Consider the following 21,955-nt stretch of genomic DNA (forward strand, 5'->3'; position numbering starts at 1 on the left):
TTTTAAATCTCAGTTAATGATTAAAATAAGGCCCAAAGCCTCATTTGTGAAGACATTAAAAAATTGAATTTATTTTATTTTATTTTTTTTATTTTTTTTTTTTTTAAGATTTTATTTATTTATTTGACAGAGAGAAATCACAAGTAGGCAGAGAGGCAGGCAGAGAGAGAGAGAGGAGGAAGCAGGCTCCCTGCTGAGCAGAGAGCCCGATGCGGGACTCGATCCCAGGACCCTGAGATCATGACCTGAGCCGAAGGCAGCGGCTTAACCACTGAGCCACCCAGGCGCCCAAAAATTGAATTTATTTTAATCTCATGGTGTTGACCCATTATAACTCTTCTTTTGATTCCAAACTTCTGGAATAATTTTTTTCACACATAAACACACAAGCATATTTTGATAACTCTGCTCAAAACTTATATTCTATCCTTGACTTATTATGATTCTTTCATTCAAATGTAGAAAAAAAACTATTGTAACTATTGTACCATAATCACTGAGGAATTGTCTACTTCTATTAATTTTTCAGGGCTTACTTTTGCAGGCTTCTCTAACCAGTGACTACAAGGACAGTGACTCCAAGGACAATTGCCAGCTGCTATTTGAATGAGTTTAGCACTGTCCTTAATCAAATGACTAAAAGGCACTGTTTTAGCCAATAAACACTGTGAATCTCAAGGGCTTCATTCTTCTAAAACTCATAGTTTACATGGCAACCATTTGAAGAAGAGGCTCTGGAAGGGAAAAATATATAAATGTTTGTAGAGTAATTTAAATACTATTAATTGTGAACTATTAATGTTTTTTTCTTCTTAGTCTTTCATTCTTTTCCCTGTGTGTTCACCATACACTTTTATTCCACTGTCATAGAATAGTTAGTGCTATGGACTGAATGTTTGTGTTCCCACTCCCAACACACACAAATTTCATATGTTGAAATCCTAACCCCTAAAGGAGGTGGTATTATTAGGTCTTTGGGAGGTGATTGAGTTATGAAGGTGGAGCCCCACAAATGGGATTAGTGTCTTGTAATAGATTGCCCCACAAAACTCTCTGGTTTTTCAGATTTTCCAGAGAAAGTTTGGCACTCTACCACCCAGAAGAGGTTACCATGCTGGCACTCTGGTCTTGGACTTGCAGTATCCAGAACTGTGAGAAATAAATTTCTGTTGCTTAATAGCTACCCAGTGTGGGTTTTTTTTGCTACAACAGCCTGAGTAGCTAAGGCAACTAGTAATCATTAATTCTGGAAGCAACTGGGATGGGGGAGGTGATGAAAAGTGTTACTCATTTATAGTTTTCTTTTTATTAAAAACACAAATTTAAGGCATTTGTGAAACACTTTGTAGGAAAATTAGATAAGCCCATACACTCATTTCTGGAGCTCCAGAAGAAAAACTCTTACTGGTAAAACCAACTTTTTGTTTTATTCCTCTTCAGCAATTCATACAACCCATGGCCAGAATGTTGGGAGCCTAATCATGACCAAAGCAAAATTCTTATGCCCCTCTTATTTTTAGCCCCGCATTGCTGTTGCTCTCCCAAATATCCCCCAAAGTCTAAATAAAGGTTGGATAATAGGGTACAAGGCCTGAAAGCTTCCTCAGAAATTATTGGAAAACCAATGTGCTGGCAAATGCATCTGTCTATATCTATTTCTAAAGTACTAAATCCAATTTTGGAGCCTCCGAATGAAAATGCTCTATTTCTGGTACGGGCTGAGAACATCTCTGATGAAAGCTTACTCCAAAGGAACATCGTACTGAATGCTGGATAACAATATCTGGCTAGATAATAGATGAAATTATTTCCCCAGCCCATTCATTCAAAGTTTCTTTTAAAAATTAGTTTCCTACACTCTGGACAAAAAACTTTGTGAAGCTTTATGATAATTAGGATAGTACCTTAAAGGGTTGTTCATGTAAGGGTATTTTTTGGAGGAAAAATCTAGTATGGTTAAAATTTCTTTTATGTTGAGATTGGAAAAGGAAACATAGGTTGAGGGGAAACTAGATGTGACTGGCAAAATGACATGTCCTCTATAGAAGGACTTTAATATATTTTAGGCTTTTTCAGTCTAAATTTTTTCCCTAGAAACTTAGATTAAACCTTATAGCTCAACACAAAAGATAAATAAAATGCAGAAGAAAATATGCCCTTTCTATTTCTGTGACAAAAATTAAATATTTTTGTCCACAAAACATGGTTTCTCGGGGCACCTGGGTGGCTCAGTGGGTTAAGCCTCTGCCTTCGGCTCAGGTCATGATCCCAGGGTCCTGGGATGGAGCCCCATGTCAGGCTTTCTGCTCAGCGGGGAGCCTGCTTCCCGCCCCCTCTGTCTGCCTCTCTGCCTACTTGTGATTTCTCTCTCTGTGTGTTAAATAAATAAACAAATAAATAAATAAAAACATGGTTTCTCACTGAAAGGAAATATCCCAAGGAGTCCATGTATCCTTTTAATTAATTCAATAATTTAAGAAAAAATTATTGTCCCCCCAAATCTTTGTGACTAACATCAGTGGCTATAGCATGATAATTTAAATCAGTCAGGGAAATTTTCTTAGAACCTGCCTTGATATAAAACCTCTTGTCAGGAAGCAAATACCTGGCATTATACATCTGGCTCAGGAGGCTGAGATACTGTATTATCAACCTAGAGACCCAAGGAAATTTTAATTCTTTAATGTGTTATCTGAATATAACACACTATTATATATCTAAGTCTATTTAAAATAAAGGGACCTGAAATCCCAGAGATATGTATTTAGCATGTTGGAGATTGCATTCTGAAAGGCTGGCTTTTGTGACAAAGCAGGACTGACTTGGAGAAAATTGAGACAGCTTATTCAGTAGAAGACAGAGTGAAAATTCCAGTGGCTAGGATGGTAACTGGTCTTCCCTTCTTTCCCTCCCTTTCTTTCTTCTCTGCTTTTCCTACCATTCCTGACTGCCCTGCCTTATTCCAGAAAAGACTGAAATATTTGACAATGACCATAAAGCATGCATTCTGTAAGAAACATATAGTCCACATACTTTCAACAAACCCTTTTGAGGGCTGTATCAGTCAGGGTCCCAGTAGGAAAGAAATAGCACACTCCAAAGGGCAACTGAAAAAACTTGAGTAAAGGGGATGGTTATAAAGTGTAGGTAGGGCTGCAGGAATCAATCAAGAATGGTGAAATACCCAAGGACAGGCTGGCAAATACCAGGAAGCTATTATCCTCTTTATGCTTGAAAGGACAAGGAAAAGGTAGATATTACAGGAAGCCAAAGAGTGACAAGGCAAGAGAAAACTACTGCCAAACCTTAGACCACCAAGCAAAATACAGAGAAAAAATATCCTGAATTCTGTGCCCTCTTTTACCATCTCTCCTTCTACTGGTGTCTCCCATCCAAAACCCAACGAGAAAGCTGAAGGTAATAGACCCTGGCTGAAGCCAGAGCACAGAGCAGGATAGTGAAGACTGCAGAACTGATCTGAAAAGGCAAAGGATATCCAGTGCAAGTATGTGCCAGGCAATATATTAAACTTAGCATCTTTTTCTTTTCCTGAGATAATCTATATAATGTAGTAGATTAAGAGATTATAAGGGGAATGGATTTCTAGTTTCAGGAAAGAATTTACAAAATTTCCCCACAGAAGTATCCACACCATCTCCATCACCTCATTTCCATTGTCTGATCCACCTATTTTAAATGGACATGAATCTACCTCACTCCCTGACTCTACTCTAGCCAGTCACAGTGACTAGTAACTCCCATCCTAACAGACCCAATAGCCATTTCTCTATTTCTTCGTGATATTGGACATGACTGACTATTTCCACCTTCTCAAAATACTCTCCTTTCTTGTCTTTTGTGACACTTCACCCTTTCTTCATACTTCACATCCATTTCTTCTCATGCCCTTTGGCTAATGCCTCCTTTCTAATTCATTTCTAAAGAACGCAGGAAGTAGAGCTTTGTCTTTGGTCTTCTTCTCTTCCCTAGATGGTATTTTCTGGTTTGGTGCTTTCAGCACTCTCTAATTCATATCTTTATCCAAGAACTTTTCCTGAGAATTCTAATGCCTGGCACCCACACGTGGATGTCTGATAGACATCACACACACACACACACACACACACACACACACACACACACACACAGGCATATTCAATACCAGCATCTTGAGTTTATTCTCTAAACTTGTACCACCCTCAATTTTCTCATCTCCGTAAAAGATACTGCCATTGCTCAAGCCAAATTCTTACAAATCTTAGTTTTTCACTTTTTTTCCTTATGCATTGGCAAGTCCTGTCAATTTTACCTCTAGAACAATTTTTGAATTTACTTACTTCCTTAGGCTTCATTTGCCCGGAACATAGACCAAGCTGCCATTCTTTCCAACTGTATGACTGCATTATCCTCCAACTGATCTCCCTACTTCCATTCATTCCCTTGGAGTCTATGTTCTACAAAACTGCCAGAGTGCTCATTTAAAAATATTCATCAGAAAACCAGCTTTTCCCACTCAGACCTTTCATAGACTAAGATGCAAATTCCTTGCTCCAGCCCAAAAGACCCAATGATTGTGCTTTTGCTATCACTTTAACCTAGTCTTTAACCATTCTTTTTGCTGGTGACTTCCCAGGCACAATAGTTTCTGTTCTACCAAAAAAATCAAACTCTTCTACTGTGCTTGGTATCATGTCTGCTAGAAAACCTCATTAATTAATCATCAGCTGAAATTTCACCTTGACTGTGAAACTTTTTTCCTTCCCTCTGAGTCAGGGTTAGTTAATCTATCTGTTGTACTCCCACTACACTCTGTTCTGACCTAGAGGCAAAGAGCATCTTTAGTCACTCTTTCATACAAAGTTTTTTTTTTACTCTAGAACAGAATATGGTCACCAAACAGGTGTTGTATTTATGAAAGAACCTTACAGACATTTTGTGAGAAGAAAAAGCTGAAATGAAATGCCCAAGATAGTTGTTTTCAGTGACGTGTAACATTATATAGAAGAGATAGAACATTTGTTTCCTTTTAGGACACTCCTGGGTTTAATGTGTAGAAGTTGGAAAAGGAGGTTTTGTTCAATTTAAGAAACTTCTAAAGATTAGAACTCTACAGCTATAACTGGAAGAGTATGTGAAATTAGACTGACTCACCAAAAATACCCAGGAGAACAGACTGGCTGACTGCAGATTCGAAGGGAAGAGATTCCTGCATGGGGTGTGAGGTTTTTTGTTGTTGTTCTGTTTTTGCTTGTTGTTTTGTTTGTTTACCACTACATTCTATATGGCCTGTATCACCCTCAGCTTCTGTGTTTTTATAAATTACAAAAGTTGCTTTTGACTTCTTAAATCTACTCTTACTTCAATTTCCAAGCCTATTTCCTATATACTCATCTGTATACTCATGTAACAGCTTTTTTGCCTCTTGATAATTCTCAATTCCTTTTTTTTTTTTTTTTTTTTTTTGAGGGGCAAGAGGGGCAGAGGGAGAGAGAGAGACTCTTAAGCAGGCTCCATGTCCAATGAAGCCTTATATGGTGCTTGATTCTGACCCTGAGATCATGACCTGAGCTGAAGTCAAGAGTTGGACACCTAAGTGACTGAGCTACCTGGCATCCAGTAATTCTCAATTCTTACCTAGTTATATGATTTTAGGTGCATGGTTTTATTTCCTGCTAAACTGATTGAGTATTTATTTGCAGAGAAGCAGCATGTATATCAAGCAGTTCAGTATATAGTCTCCAAAACCAAGCTGCCTCAGTTTGAATCATGCCTTTATCACTCACCAGATCTGGAGGCTATTACTACTTCTACTGCTACATCACAGCTTATGTTTTTTGTATTCATTAATTACATCTAAGGTGTTATTAAGCTCTAAATCTGTTATTTGCTTGTATTTCATGTGGTTCTACCTACTTAATTAATCCAGTTTAACCTTGGCCTATTTCTTTCATGGTACTTTTTCCCCTTTATTTTATTTTATTTTAATTTTATTTCTTTTCAGTGTTCCAGAATTCATTATTTATGCACCACACCCAGTGTTCCATGCAATACATGCCCTCTATAATACCCACTACCAGGCTCACCCAACCTCCCATCACCTCCCCTCCCAAACCCTCAGTTTGGTTCTCAGACTCCACAGTCTCTCGTGGTTAATCTCCTCCTCTAATTTCCCCCAACTCCCTTCTCCTCTCCATCTCCCCAGGTCCTTCTGTTATTCCTTATGCTCCACAAGTAAGTGAAACCATATGATAATTGACTCTCTCTGCTTGACTTATTTCATTCAGCATAATCTCTTCTAGTCCCATCCATGTTGATACAAAAGTTGGGTATTCATCCTTTCTGATGGAGGCATAATACTCCATAGTGTATATGGGCCATACCTTCTTTATCTATTCATCCGTTGAAGGGCATCTTGGTCCTCCCCATGGTTTGGCGACTGTGGCCATTGCTGCTATAAACATTGGGGTACACATGGCCCTTCTTTTCACTACATCTGATTCTTTGGGGTAAATACCCAGGAGTGCAATGGCAGGGTCATTGGGAAGTTCTATTTTTAATTTCTTGAGGAATCTCCACACTGTTCTCCAAAGTGGCTGTACCAACTTGCATTCCCACCAACAGTAAAAGAGGGTTCCCCTTTCTCCACATCCCCTCCAACACATGTTGTTTCCTGTCTTGCTAATTTTGGCCATTCTAACTGGTGTAAGGTGATATCTCAATGTGGTTTTAATTTGAATCTCCCTGAGGCCTAGTGATGATGAACATTTTTTCATGTGTCTGATAGCCATTTGTATGTCTTCATTGGAGAAGTGTCTGTTCATATCTTCTGCCCATTTTTTGATATGATTGTCTGTTTTGTGTGTGTTGAGTTTGAGGAGTTCTTATTAGATCCTGGATATCAACCTTTTGTCTGTACGGTCATTTGCAAATATCTTTTCCCATTCTCTGGGTTGCCTCTTTGTTTTCTTGACTGTTTTCTTTGCTGTACAGAAGCTTTTGATTTTGATGAAGTCCCAAAAGTTTATTTTTGCTTTTGTTTCCTTTGCCTTTGGAGACACATCTTGAAAGAAGTTGCTGTGGCTGATATCGAAGAGATTACTGCCTACGTTCTCCTCTAGGATTCTATGGATTCCTGTCTCACGTTGAGGTCTTTTATCCATTTTGAGTTTATCTTTGTGTACGGTGTAAGAGAATGGTCGAGTTTCATTCTTCTACATATAGCTGTCCAGTTTTCCCAGCACCATTTATTGAACAGACTGTCTTTTTTCCACTGTATATTTTTTCCTATTTTGTCTAAGATTATTTGCCCATAGAGTTGAGGATCCATATCTGGGCTCTCTACTCTGTTCAGCTGGTCTATGTGTCTGTTTTTGTGCCAGTACCATGCTGTCTTGGTGATCACAGCTTTGTAGTAAAGCTTAAAATCAGGCAATGTGATGCCCCCAGTTTTATTTTTCTTTTTCAACATTTTTTCATGGTACATTTAAAAAAATTCATAATTTCTTTACAAAGAGTAATTCATGTTGTTTGTAGAAATGTATTTTAAATAATAAATATATATTTCAGAGTAACTTCTAATGATTGAATAGCATTACATTATGTGTATATACTATAATTTGTTGCATAAATCATTTAAAATTAAGTATGATTTTAGTTTCTATTATTATAAATGGTAAATATCTTTCTTCAAACACATTTGCATATTTACCCCTCAATTTAAGTAGGATCAAGACATAGAAGTGAATTTCTGTGTTCAAAGACATGTACTTTGTAAGGCAATATATATTTCAGTTACTCTCCAGAAAGTTTCATGTCTTCTAATAGCATATTTTCTCATTTGATTCCTAATGTTGTTGTAACTAAAAGTAGTTTCCTCTTCTATTTATGTGTCACTATTTGTTTAGTAAATTAATTTTCAGTCTTCTATGTCAGTTCCAGGACACATTAATTTATTTCAAGATACTTCAGCCATTTCTCTAATTTTCCATCATATGTTTTTTAGGTGCATGATTTTTCTGTGATAATTACTTAGTGCATCTTTAATTTCTTCTAACATATTAAAATGTTTAATACATTGGTTTTTATTTTCTAATCTACAAGGAATAATTTAATTAGGAATCTTATTACTTATCCACATATTTAAGAAGGAAGAAGGGTATAATTTACTCATTAGTGCTATACTGATTTTTTTCTCTGTAGAAATAGCTTTGAGCTATTCTGTATATCAAAGCATTTATATTAATATCACTGAACTATATTCAAATTATAAATTTTGTGTCTGTTTTGGCTATTTAGATCTCATCTAGAACATTAAAATCAATATACAATGTGATTTTTAAGAAATCAAGTGATGAAATTCTTCTCATTTACAAGTAAGTCTTATTATTTTATATAGTATTTTCAATGTGAGTCTCTAGGTTTTCTGCCTGTTATAATCCCAAATCACTGTTGGATTTGGCAATCCTCAATACAAAATCTAAAAGGTGATACCCATTTTTTAAAAAAAGATCTTAATTATTTATTTCTCAGAGAGCAAGAGATAGAAAGCACAAGCAGGCAGAGTGGCAGGCAGAGGCAGAGAGAGAAGCAGGCTCCCCACTGAGCAAGGAGCCCGATGTGGGACTCAATCCCAGGATTCTGGGATCATGACCCAAGCCGAAGGCAGCTGCTTAACTGACAGAGCCACTCAGGCGACCCAGTGATACCAATTTTTAACATGAAAGTGAATTTCTAGTTTAGATTAAAAAAAATATTATGACATCCTTGAGTTTATTTTAAATACAACTGAGATTATATATAACCTTAGCTGGGAGTCAGTTTCATACCTTTCTATTTGTTGATGTTTGTGGAAAACAAAATAGAAATTACTAATCCTGTTGAAATTCAGATATATTGAATTTCTTGCTCTTTATCTGACTGGGCCATCCAAAATTTGGAGGCAAATTTTGATTATATGTAAGTCTTTGAAAAATCCACATTGATTTTTGCAAATCTAGAAGGCTGTTAAATGGTTGTTGGGTGGAATAAGAGACATTTGTCCCTTTTCTTGCCTTGACCATACCAGATCTTATTTTCTTAATATTTTAAATTCAACTATAAAATCAAAATCACCTCTAGGCATACGCCAATTAAAGCTTTTAAAAGCATCTTTAGAATTAAAAAATTATTCTCAAGGACTGTGTAATTCATAATTTTGGCTTATGGTATCATTCGATCTTTCTCTTGATTTTCACTTTGACATTTTTATTTTTGTTCCATTTTGATTATTCAAATTTCTGAATTCATTTGAATGGACAAAAATGGTGTTTCCTTAAACCATATTTTTCAATGAAGAAAAGGCATTGAATATACTAAGAGACAAAATTTTTATATTTTCACAAACAATCAGACATATGCTCAACAAACACTTGTTGAATTCTTACTATGTACCAGGTGTCGTGGAGCCTAGAAATGAAATAAATTTCTTTCTTTTAAGAGACTGAGAATGAAGAGAGAAAAATAATTGTGATAAGATATAATAACTCCTCTAGGCAAATATCTTAAGGTGCAATTGCCGCCTGGTGAGTATCTAATTCAGCATGAGGGCTCAGAGTGCAGTTGAGCTTAGCCACAAATGTGCATGTAGTATAAAGGTATGTAGAGTGATACCACTGCATAAAAGACAAGATTTCAGTTCTGAAAGATCCTGTATGATATTATATTTCTTTCCTCCTGGAGTTGAAGGGTAGCCAGTAAGGATGCTAAGCAGTGAAATGATGTGATACAGTTTGTGCATTTGGATGTCACTCTGGAAAAGGGAGAAGGATGGATGGAGAGCGAGCTAAGACATTGTAGAGATTCAGTCAAGAACTGTCAATGAGTGAGCTGTAGAAATGAACTTTGAGAGCAGGTCTAAAAAGTATTAAGGGAATAGTAAAGTTAGTACTCAGTGACTCATTGGTTGTAGGAGATCCTGGTAAGAAATGAGATAAGAATGATGTTCAGATTTCTTGCTTGGGCAACTGGATAAATGATGAGATATATTCTGAAATAGGAAACAAAGAAGAGAGGAGATTAGTAGGCGTGATGACAAGTTCAGCTTAAACATGCTGAGTTTGAGATACCAGTGATACATTCAATGGAGGTGTTTTGTAGGAAGTTAGGAACATGGATTTGACAGTCAAAAAAAAAAAATTGAGGCAAAAGATCAGATTCCAAAGGTATAGATGATATTATGATCAATATTTCGGTGGTATTTGAAACCACACATGGGGAAGAAATGGCCAAGAAGAGAGGGAGGGTATGAAGAAAAGAGTGCTGAGAAGGAAGCCCAGATGGTGCCAGCCTTTAGGATTGGGTAAAGGAATAGAATTTGCAAAGCAGTCTTTAAAGGAGTCCCTAAAGAGATAGGAAGACTATTATCAGAAAGTGATTTCATAGAATTAAAAGCTAAGAACTGCAGATTATACATGGAATTGGATATATTGGAGGTAATGGCTAGGTTGGTAAGAACAACTGCAGTGGAATAGTAGGGACTGGATACTGAATAGACTGAACCTCAGAGGTGATATAGAAGAAACAAGTTGTAATGAACAATTTCTTCAAGATATCTATGTACCATTGAAGGCTCCCTGCAGCCTGAAGATCACAAATTGGTAATGTTACCAAACTGCAGGTTTAAAAGATTTTTTTTTTTTTAGAATTTATTCTCATTCTTGAAGGCTAGGAGTAGAGAAATATGGTAGGCGATTGGTGACATATACCCATCAAAAAGATGACTGTAAAGAAGTTGAGGGCATTGATGTTTTAGATACTAAATTAAAAGAAGCAGGAAACAATAACCTAATATTGGTATAAATGTCCCTGTCCTCAAATTAGGCTAGGACAAGGTGAAATCACATTATTTGAGTTCCAGATCTATGCCTTAGACAGGAAGGCTGTTAAAATTTAATTTTATACACAGCCTTCAGTAAATGCACAAATTCTCAAAAGGAATGAGAAGTGCTTGCTATCCGTGTTTCAAGGACACCACTACAGTTGACAGCATAAAAGATCTATGATGTGCTTGCTGAATGATTAAAATGTGTTCTTCTTCTCTACTCTTGTGTCTTATCCAGAGAAGCAAACTATTCAATGTGACTTGGGGGTTCTCCACCTTACTGTTAAATGGGAAGCCCCATCTGTTAGCACATAAATGTCAAGGCAAACATGTCAGATATCTCTGTGTGTATAAGAGGAGTCACTATGTATAAGCTATGTGGTTCTGGGGCTTTTGTCAAAACATAAGACTCTGAGATTGAACAGCAGGCACGGGTTTCAACACATTAGCATTTCACTGAGAGAGGAAGAATAAAACCTACATGAGATACACCAGTAATCCAACTATGTGTTCAGACTGATGAAAACAAACTACAGGACAATAGGCAAGCAGCCAATAAACAATTTAAGACTTGGAAACCATCTGAATAACTGAAGGTAGCTGGCAAATTAATGCAGCGATGCCATTTCAGCAGGATTACACTGATAGGTTAGGAAAGATCTCTCTGCTGCATAAGACAGATGCGGCCAAACCTGGATTTGAGATAAAAATCTTTTTCATCTTTTTCTTTATATTTTTCTTCAGTTTGAATAAAAATCCTGGTAGCTTTCTTTACCCCAGAATTCTATAACAAGCTTTGTTATACTTGTTAAGTAACTCCAGGGGAAAGGGAAAAGGGAGCATTCATTAGTGGTGAAAAAAAAATCTATCATCTATCTAAGCAAAAATGTGCAATAAAATGAAAGCCAAGTGATTAAAAATTACTATGATATATGATATCCTCATTTGGTTACTTGCACAATTATAGATGTAATCTGATACTTACAATTCTGAGGTTTTTTTAAGCTCACAAATTATAGATAACTTGTCTGGTTTAAATTATCGAGTATCCCTACAGTATAACAATAGTAGTTGTTACCAGTAAGCCTTTTATGGCTCACAATACGAAAAATATTATACCACAGACTAAAAAGGCAAGGAGTTACAAGATCATATGAAATAAAAATTTAGAAGCTGAAAAAGTATATATAGCTGTAGGTTGTTGTAGTTATGTGTAGGATGTTCATCCTACACATCCACAGCCATCCACTGCCATCCACAGCCATGTAGAAAATAGCTAGAGATGGAGAGGAAACTAAAAGAAAATTTCTTTAGGGACCTAATAGAAAACTCCAGAGTCAATACATTAAAGCTAACATAGTGATTCCCGTTAAGAGCACTTATCTTATTTGTACATAATTGTATATTTCTCTCAGTCAGCAGAGAAAATTAGAAGTACTAAAAACAAAGTAAATATGTCTATTGAGAAGGCATTACATTTTAATAGAAAAATAGGGAGCAAGGCATGGTTGGGAGTGGGGAATGGAGATGAATAATTCACACAAATCTAGTTTATAAGAATTCTTGAGATTAAGAGGGGTGAAGTGTAATGTTACATCTACTGAATACCAGATGGGGGATCTGAAACACAGTATTTTATGAGACCTCTCTTTAAGCCCTGGCTTGTTGACTTCCTGGCAGTGTGATTTTATGGGCAAGAAGAGATTTAAGCATCTTACGCTCCCATCCATAAAGTGACGGTACCAAAGCTACATTTCACTGACTATAAGTAGCACTTTGTTTACATTTTACCACCCTTGAAATAGAGAAGTGTTTCAACTGATGGCATCATGTCATTGCAGTGAGCCAGGCAGTTTCTGTGACAGTGAACTGTCTGCCTATACACAAACTTGGTTCCTGCTGTCATGGTTAGACAACTACAAGCCATTACTGATTCAGTCAACAAACAACTGAAGGATCAAATAAGGAAGAGGCATTTGTCTTGGTTGTTGTCTGAAACCTTTTATTGGCATCTTCTTACAAGATCAAAATAGCACCAACATCAAAACTTGCAAAATGGGTGTCAGTGTCTAGGAAGAAAATCCTTAAGACAGAAGAAGGGCACTCGTCTGTGACATGCTGCCTCACCCATGCTCATGGTGGCACAGAGGAGATACTGGATGGAAAAACAGAGGCATCTATCATGAAGAGTTGAAAAGTGATTCAAAGGAGTCAAGCCAATCATGAAGATAATTGAAAGAATACTGTATATAGCCTACTTACTTGACCTTCTTATCCTTTTTAAGTATGCTCAGGACTATATATATGATAGAAATTTATACCTTAATAAATCTAAAGAAACCCTTTGGATAAAAATCACAAAAGATAAATAATTGTTAGTTTAATTGGCAATTTATTGTTTCTTTCTTAGTGCTACATGAAGTAGTGATGTCTTAATCATGCCATCATTCATTTAACTAATATTTTGTCAATGGATATAAATGTCCACCTACTTCCTCTCATAAACAATGTTACAGTGAATTCTTGCATCTTCATTTTTTTGTACAGACTTGTTTAGTTTTTCCTTACAGTAAATTTATACATATGAAATTGATTCATCAAAAGGCATGTAAGCTCATTTTGTATTTGGGAATACAGAGAAGTTTTTTTCTCCAGAAAGGTCATATTAAATTTTGCTGGCTCAGCAGTATATTATAGAAATAGAAATAATTTCACAGACTGATCTTAGTTAAAATATTAAACTGAAATAGATTTAGTATTGAAGCCTCGTAGATCTAATGTAGAGTAGTTGGAATTGTCCACCTTGGCTAGACTAGTAGCAAATGGTTAGAGCTTTCTCATGGGGGTGCTATTGGCATTTTGGACAGGACTCTTTCGTGTTGTGGGACTAATCTGTGCCCTTTCGGAATATTCTGACTATCAAGGGCTCTGCAGTGATAGTGTGACAAAGAAAACACTTCCATAACATTTCGAAATGCCTCCTAGGTCAAGGGAACTGGGTTAAATAAAAACATTGTTCCAAGACAAAACAGGTAGTGGGAAGACCTTATGGAATTTAAATTAATACAAGATCTGTCTCTCTCGGTATGCTTCTACTTTTGGTTATTCCACTGTGGGATATTCAATGCTTAACTACAAAGTTGTTTTTGTTTTTTTTTTTCTAATCATCTAGAAATGCAGCTTTGCAATCACGAAGGATAGGAATGCCTAGAACTTGTAAAGTATTGTAGTGCTCTTTTAAAATCTTTAGATATATGTTTGTTGTAGAGAATGAATTTTTAAAATTTTAATTGTAAAAGAAACTGTGATCATCACAATGTAAATTGTGTAGGTGGGTCATTTGTTATTCATTTTGTTTTTGTTTTTGTTTTGATGTTGAACAAAACCTCAGATGGCTCCCAGGTCTTATTTTCACCATGTGCCTGCTCAAAATGAATAAGGCTTCTGCCATTAAATGCATTTTATTAAATGTCCATGTGATCCAAAGCCTCCCACAATATGAATGTTCTTTGACCACACTCTCATCGAATCTGGTTAATAATAATAGAGTAGTTGTCAATAGTACAGCTCTAAAATCAAACTGCCTTGGTTCAGACATTGTTTAGTCATTCCGTGCTTCACTTTCTGTATCTGAAAGTTTCAAGGATAGCACTAGAATTCCTTCCAAGAACTGTCAAGAATTAAACCTGTGCTTGACACATAGAAAGCACTTTACATGTTTATCGCTTTCATTATTATAGTTATCTGTGGTGGCTTTGCAGTGTGTCAGCTGAGTGAGAAATCATGATTTCCAGAATTCCTTCCCTGCATAGTGTGGGTTCTTTTGACCACAGGAAAATCTACTTGCCCTAGTAAAGCAGCTGGTCTTTTGGAGACAGAAGCTGTTGCTGTACATGCCCATTGCTAATGCTCTGCCCCCTCACCTTGTTGAAGCAGGGTGGCTGCCCTGTACATCACCAGCAGCCCCCCCAGCGCCACCCCCAGCTCCTGATCTGAGACTCCTGGACAAGTGCTGGTGCATGTTTAGCTTTTTGAGGAAATGTGCTAATGCTTCTGCTTTCACCCCATCATTAAAGCTAGAAATTTGGAAGCAGTGAGAGACAGAGGTTCTGCAGTTCTAGAGAGTTCTAGCCATCCATGGGCTCCTACAAGTTTCTAGATTCTAGTTTTTCTTGCTGTCATGTCTTTCTTTCTGACTGCCAACCCTGCCAACCCAACGGCAACTGACTTAACCTGTTTTTAACCACCTTTCACAAACACATCAAACCCAACCCCTTATAACATATTCCTTGTAATTCTCATAGAGGTTAGGGTCATTTTGCTATTGGGAGAGCAAAAAGTCTCTTTTTTCTTTTTAAAGACTTATTTATTTTAGGAAGAGAGAGAACATGTGTGAGTGCCCTCTCTCCCTGCCCATGTAGGGGAGGGGCAGAAGGAGAGAGAGAGAGAGAGAGAGAGAGAGAGAGAGAATTTATTTATTTATTATTTTTTATTTTTTTATTTTTTATAAACATATAATATATTTTTATCCCCAGGGGTACAGGTCTGTGAATTGCCGGGTTTACACACTTCACAGCACTCACCATAGCACATACCCTCCCCAATGTCCATAACCCCACCCCCCTTCTCCCAATGAGAGAGAGAATTTTAAGCAGAATCTTCACTCAGCGCAGAGCCCCATACGGGGCTTGAGCTCAGAACTCTGAGTCAGATGCTTAACTGACTGGGGCCACCCAGGCGCCCTTTTGTTTTAATGTGTACTTCTTCATTATTAGAACTTGAATATCTTTTGGAGTGTTCATTCCCTTATCATCCATAATTTGCCTATTTATATTTTCCCAATTTTCTATTAGATTGTTCTTCCATGTTTTTTTTTTTTTTTTTTAGAGGTAGAGTAAGGGTAAAGAGAGAGGGAGAGACAGAATCTCAAGCAGGTTTCACACCCAGGAGCTCCATCCCACAACCCTGAGTCCATGACCTGAGCCTTGAAAGCAAGAGTCGGTTGCTTACCCAACTGACCCATCCAGGCACACTTAGATTGTTTCTCCCATATTGCTTTGTAGGAGTGCATTATAAATTAAGGTTATCAAAACTTTTTAATATATATTATATGTGTTGTTTATCTTTTAATTTTGTTTATGTATTCTTTTGCCATGCAGAGTTTAAATTTTTTGTAATTAAATGTCACATTATTTGACTTTATTAGTTCTAGCCTTGATGGTGTGCCTTCCCCATCAAATAGAGAACTATTTATGTATCTCTTCCTCCCAGACATCTTGAGATATAATTGATATGTAACATTGTATTAGTTTAAGGTATACAACATGATGATTTGATATATGTATATATTACAAAGCAATTGCCACAGTAAGTTTAGTTGAAATCCAGCATCTCACATAGTTATCATTTTTTTGTGTGTGATGAGAAATTTTAAGATCTACTCTTTTAGCAACTTTTCAAATTACAATACAGTAGTGTTAACTATAGTCACGATGATGTACATTATATCACCAGAACTTATTTATCTTGTAACTGGAAGTTTGTTCTTTTTGAGCTCCTTCATCCATTCTGACCAGTTACCGTCCCTTACCTCTGGCAACCACCAATTTCTTCTCTGTATTTATGAGTTAATCATAGCTATTGGAAATAATGATGCAGTCAACATGAGTATGCACATAGTGGTAGTGATTTCATTTAAAAATAGTGATTTCATTTCCTTTGAATACATACCCAGAAGTGGAAATGCTGTATCATATGGTAGTTCTATTTTTAGTTTTCTGAAGGAACTCCATACTGTTTTCCATAGTGGCTGCACCAATTTACATTCCCACCAATAGTGCACAAGGGTCCCTTTTTCTCCACATCCTTGACAACACTCATTGCTGCTTATCTTTTTGATTATAGCCATCATAACAGGTATGAGGTGATACCTCATTGAGGTTTTGATTTGCATTTCCCTGGTGGTTAATGATGTTGAGTAACTTTTTATAGTTGTTGGCCATTTGTATGTCTTCTTTAGAAAAATGTCTATTCAGGTTCTTAGCCCATTTTTAAATCAGATGGCTTGCTTTGTTTTTGTTTTTGTTTTATGTTGTTGAGTGGTATGAGTTCTTTATGCATTTTGGATATTATCCCCTTACCAGTTATATGATTTGCACATATTTTCTCCCATTTGCTAGATTGACTTTTTTCATTTTGTTAATGGTTTTCTTTGCTGCACAGTAGCTTCTTAGTTCTTATAATCTTATCTGTTTATTTTTTACTTTTGTTGCCTTTGATTTTGATGTCAAATCCAAAAATACCATTGTCAAGACTGATGCCTAGAAGTTTACCCCTATATTTTCTTCTTGGTATTTTATGGTTTCAGGTTTTATTTTTAAGACTTTAATCCATTTTATGTTGATTTTTGTGTGTGTTGGAAGATAGGGATCTAATTTTGATCTTTTGCATGTGGCTGTCCAGTTTTCCCCAACCATTTTTTGAAGAGACTACCTTTTTCCCACTGTGAATTCTCACATCCTTTGTCATAAATTAATTGACCATTTATGTGTAGGTTTATATCTGGACTCTCAATTCTATTTCATTGATCTGTGTCAGTTCTTGTGCCAATACTATACAGTTTTGATTACTATAGCTTACTAATATACTTTGAAGTCAGAAAGTGTGATGCCTCCAGCTTTATTCTTTTTTTTTTTTTTAAAGATTTTATTTATTTATTTGACAGAGAGAGATCACAAGTAGATGGAGAGGCAGGTAGAGAGAGAGAGAGAGGGAAGCAGGCTCCCTGCTGAGCAGAGAGCCCGATGCGGGACTCGATCCCAGGACCCTGAGATCATGACCTGAGCCAAAGGCAGCGGCTTAACCCACTGAGCCACCCAGGCGCCCCCCTCCAGCTTTATTCTTCTTGCCCAAGATTGCTTTGAGTATTTGGTCGTTTTTGTGGTTCCATACAAATTTAGGGCTGTTTGTTCTATTTCTGTGAAAATTGTCATTGGAATTTTGGTAAGAATTGCATTAAATCTGTAGTATATTTTTTTAATTTGGAGAAAATTTATAACCAACCCCTTGATATGTGATTTATATTATTATTGGAACACTTACTATTTGGGTAAAATGGTCAAATATTTTGAATACTATATATATTATTAGATGGACTTCTCTCATAACAAATATATACAGTTTGTAATCTGTAAGTGACAGATTAAAAAAATTACACAAGTATTGCCATCGTTACAAAATTATAATAGCAGTTGTAGCAATCAGTTGAAAAAATGCTGGAAAATAAATTTTTTTTTTGTATTTATGACATTAAATTTGGAAAGGACAGTAAAGGTCACCTAATCTAAACTCAGTCAGAAAAGGAAACTCCTGGTTTTCTTGGTATATCATTCTAACTTTATTTATTAGAAATTATTTTGTAATTCTTATCTGTTGCTTCTAGTTTTGCTGTCTGAAGTTCTGCAGAATATGTCTAATATTTTCTTTTTCAATAGCTTTTAAATCTTTGAAGGTAACTTTTATAGTTTTGTTAAGTATATCTTTTCCAGTTCTTCATTCATATTCATTTAATTTATTCAACATTTATTGAGTATTTATTGAGTACTTATTATGTGCAAGCAATCTTTCACGTGTTGAGTACATTACAGTGAAAAATAAGACCATGACCTCATAGAGCTTACATTCAAGTAGTTAAAAATTCCTTATATTACAAATTTTTATACTAATTCTTTCTTTCTTTCTTTCCTAGATTTTTAAAAATTTATTTGAGAGAGAGAGAGAAAACAGAGAGAGAGAGAGAGAGAGAGAGCTCACACACAAGCAGAGCGGGTGGGGAGGGGCAGAGGAGGAGGGAGCAACAGACTCCCCACTGAGCAGGAAGCCAGGGATGTGTGGCTCCATCCCAGGACTTGAGCCAAAGATAGAAGCTTAACTGACTGAGCCACCCAGGTGCCCCTCTTTATCACTTTAGTGAGACTTCTATATTAGTTAGTTTCTTCTTAAGTGCTTTGCCTAGAATAAACAAAATATGACAGACTGTGGTCTAACGAGTATATCTGTGGTGATGAGTCATGTGTTCTTTCTTCACATACAAATAATTTTCCATTGAAATTAATTACATTTCAGTGATTAGAAATTCAAATATAGTAGCAAGATTAGCTTGTTACATGCAGAGGTGTTGCCTTATAATACTTCATATTGTGTCAGGAATTTGTCTAGGAAAAGAGTTCAAGACCAGATGTTTTAACACTAGGGAGGTAGTTAGACTATAGAAGCTTTTGGAATACTTTTTAGCAAACCAGTTGGTTACAGAAGTAGCCTTTCAGTCTTCAAGTATATGCATAGAGGCTAGGACCGTTATTGGAGAGGACTTGCCAATTCAGTGACTTCTTACTTTATGGTTGACCTGTTTCCTGTCTATGTTCTATGTCCCATTTATATAACATCATGTTGTTTAAAATTGTAGCCTTTGCATTTGAATAATTCACACAGGAAGAATAGGACCCCATGCATTTATCTGTTAAAGCTTAAAGTAATAATGATTGAGAAATTATGAATGTGATTTATTATCAATAAATAAAGAATTGATATTTGTAGTAGGAACAAAATTTCCCATTCCATATGTCTACTGGGGCTATCACTACCCATTTTGCCCAATTTTCTTACCTTTTTTTTTCCTGTTATGATATCAAAAGTAAAGAAATTAGTTTAGAATGAGTTGAAATCAGAAGGTCATTGGATAAGGATTTGGATGTCAGCTGCCTGTCTCTGAAGAGGAAAATAGAGGACAGTTAACTTAGACAGTAGCCTTTGTGTAATAAGAAACTCTCATGTATCCATACAGATTCATGAAATGCTGATGGGATCTCTTCATATTTCTGTAGAAATGCTGTATAATAGAGCAGACAGTACTTAGTATTCAAGAGGCTGTTTTTCATCTCCTGAGCCAGTAGCTTCTTCAAATTTCTTAAGAAACAAGCAAAAAATTTTTGCCTTTATAAAACTAAATAGGCAGTGGCTTTCTTCAACTATGCAGTTTTATAAATGTCAGTAACACACATTTTATACTTTAAGCGCCAAAATAAGTTAAGTTGTCCTGAAACCATTTAAGCTTATTTTACAGAGAATGAAATTGCATATTCTCTTAGTAATTGATTGATAATAAAAATATACTGCTATTTTTTAATGTTTTTAAACCTATTTAAAAATATGACATCGGGATGATCATTTTATTTATCTATTTGTTTTAATTTTTATTTTATTTTGTTTTAAATTTTAAATTTAAAATTGTTTTAAATTTTGTTTAATTTTATTTTATTTTAAATTTCATTTTGTAAGGAAGTTCTATACCCAATGTGAGGCTTGAACTCATGACCCGGTTGCATACTCTACCCATACCCACTGAGCCCACCAGGCACCCCTTTCTTTATTATTGTTGTAAATTTATATTGCCCAATTATTTATTTTTGTGTATTTGGATTAAAGTTGTTAATTTTTGTAGTAACCTGCCTTGTTTATAAAGATGGACATTTTAATCACTCATTCATTCATTTAACAATAACTTATTGAACACTTATGTGCCTAGAACAGTTTTAGGTACCATAAATGCAATACAACTTTCCCGTGCAGGAGCAAGAAGAGAAAAGAAAAATGCACATGATTTCAGGTTGTCTTGGTAGCAGATGGAGTGATTAAGATCTGGAATTGGGGAACTTAATAGATTAAGAGGAGTTAGATCATGAAGGTAAAAACCAAGAGCTTGTGCTTAATCTTGAGGGTAGTGGGAAACTCTTAGGGCTTAATCAGGGGATTAACATGAACAGGTTATTATTGAGGAAAGATCACTTTTGGATACCATGCAGAGAAGGGATTGCAGAGAAACTGCAAGTATAGCAACTGTTAGGAAGCTGTTATAACAATATACGCAACGATGATGCTGTCCCTAGGAAGTACAGGCACTTTATAGACAGGTCTTCTCATCACACAATGTGTAATATTTGAGAGGAGGAGGAGCTGAAATTCTTTGGAAAATAACATTTAAGAGATGGGTTGAAGAGAGAAACTCCACAATGAACACTAGAGTGAGTGGTGAAAATATAAGCAGGAGATCTTTTGGAAGAGGAGTCCAAAACTAAATGTTATACTTTATTACTTAAGTGCTTGGGGAGAATAGTGTTTTGATGTTTGTGTTAGGTGAAAATAAAATAGTGGTTTTCTTTTTAAAACAAGGCACAGACAGCATTCACTAAGTTATCACTATTACTTGATCCATTGTCAATAACAGGTCAATAGTAATTTCGGGAAAGGGAATTGGAGCAAACCTCCTTAATGGGAGACTCTCTAAAAGATGTCTTGGAGTCTGTATGGGTAATGAGGCTAATCTATCTGCATCATCCTGTTATTTTAGGAATGTAGTGATGATAAATGTGAATATGTCGTAGTTCCAGAGACACTTTGTAATTAATTACCAACTTACAGTTATCTTCAGACACTTATTAACAACATTTAAATTTAGTGTTAACAATCTATCATAGTCCTTTTAAGTAGGAGGTTTCTAAATCCCAGCAGTTGTTTTCATTAGCTGCCAAGTAGAAATATGACCATGTGCTCCGTGTAAGTCAGAAAAGCTAGCAGCACTTCTGTTTTCCCAAATGTTCATTTAACTGCAGGGAGAAAGAGCAACAATAATAAAATTTAAAAGGGACTACATTTCATCCAGATCTATATTTTAAAGAGAATTTTATTAAAAAAAAACATTTTATTTATTTATTTGTCAGAGATAGAGCAAGTGCAAGCAGGGGGAACAGCAGGCAGAGGGAGAAGCAGGCTCCTCACTCAGCAAGGAGCCCAACTCGGGGCTTTATCCCTTGATCTCAAGGTCCTGGGATCCAGCACTGAAGGCAGACGCTTAACCGACTGAGCCACCAGGTGTCCCAAAGAGCATTTTAAATATGACCTTTACATCATTTATTAATAACATCTAATTGGTATGAACAGAGTGTGATTTTACAGTAAATATAAACAAAATTCTTACAATAATCCTAGGAAGTCACTATTTGAATGTCGTGTCTCTATTTAACCAATAAGAGACCAGAGTCC

General features: G+C 36.0%; 1 long non-coding RNA gene across 6 annotated transcripts in view; it reads left to right on the top strand.

The window, feature by feature from the left end:
* The window catches only part of LOC309871013, a 192,067-nt gene that overhangs the window by 158,532 nt on the left and 11,580 nt on the right, over nucleotides 1-21,955 (top strand). For 2 of the 6 annotated variants that reach the window (XR_014314943.1, XR_014314945.1), the window contains 2 exons: nucleotides 8,296-8,372; nucleotides 12,700-13,106. The exons of 3 other annotated variants lie outside the window; for them this stretch is intronic. This is a non-coding gene — a long non-coding RNA (uncharacterized lncRNA). Of the gene's footprint in view, nucleotides 1-8,295; nucleotides 8,373-12,699; nucleotides 13,107-21,955 lie in introns of those variants that run through there. One more of the 6 variants, XR_014314944.1, reaches the window with a different exon arrangement.

The sequence above is a fragment of the Mustela nivalis genome, assembly GCF_964662115.1.
Source record: "Mustela nivalis genome assembly, chromosome: 1".
Taxonomy (NCBI): domain Eukaryota; kingdom Metazoa; phylum Chordata; class Mammalia; order Carnivora; family Mustelidae; genus Mustela; species Mustela nivalis.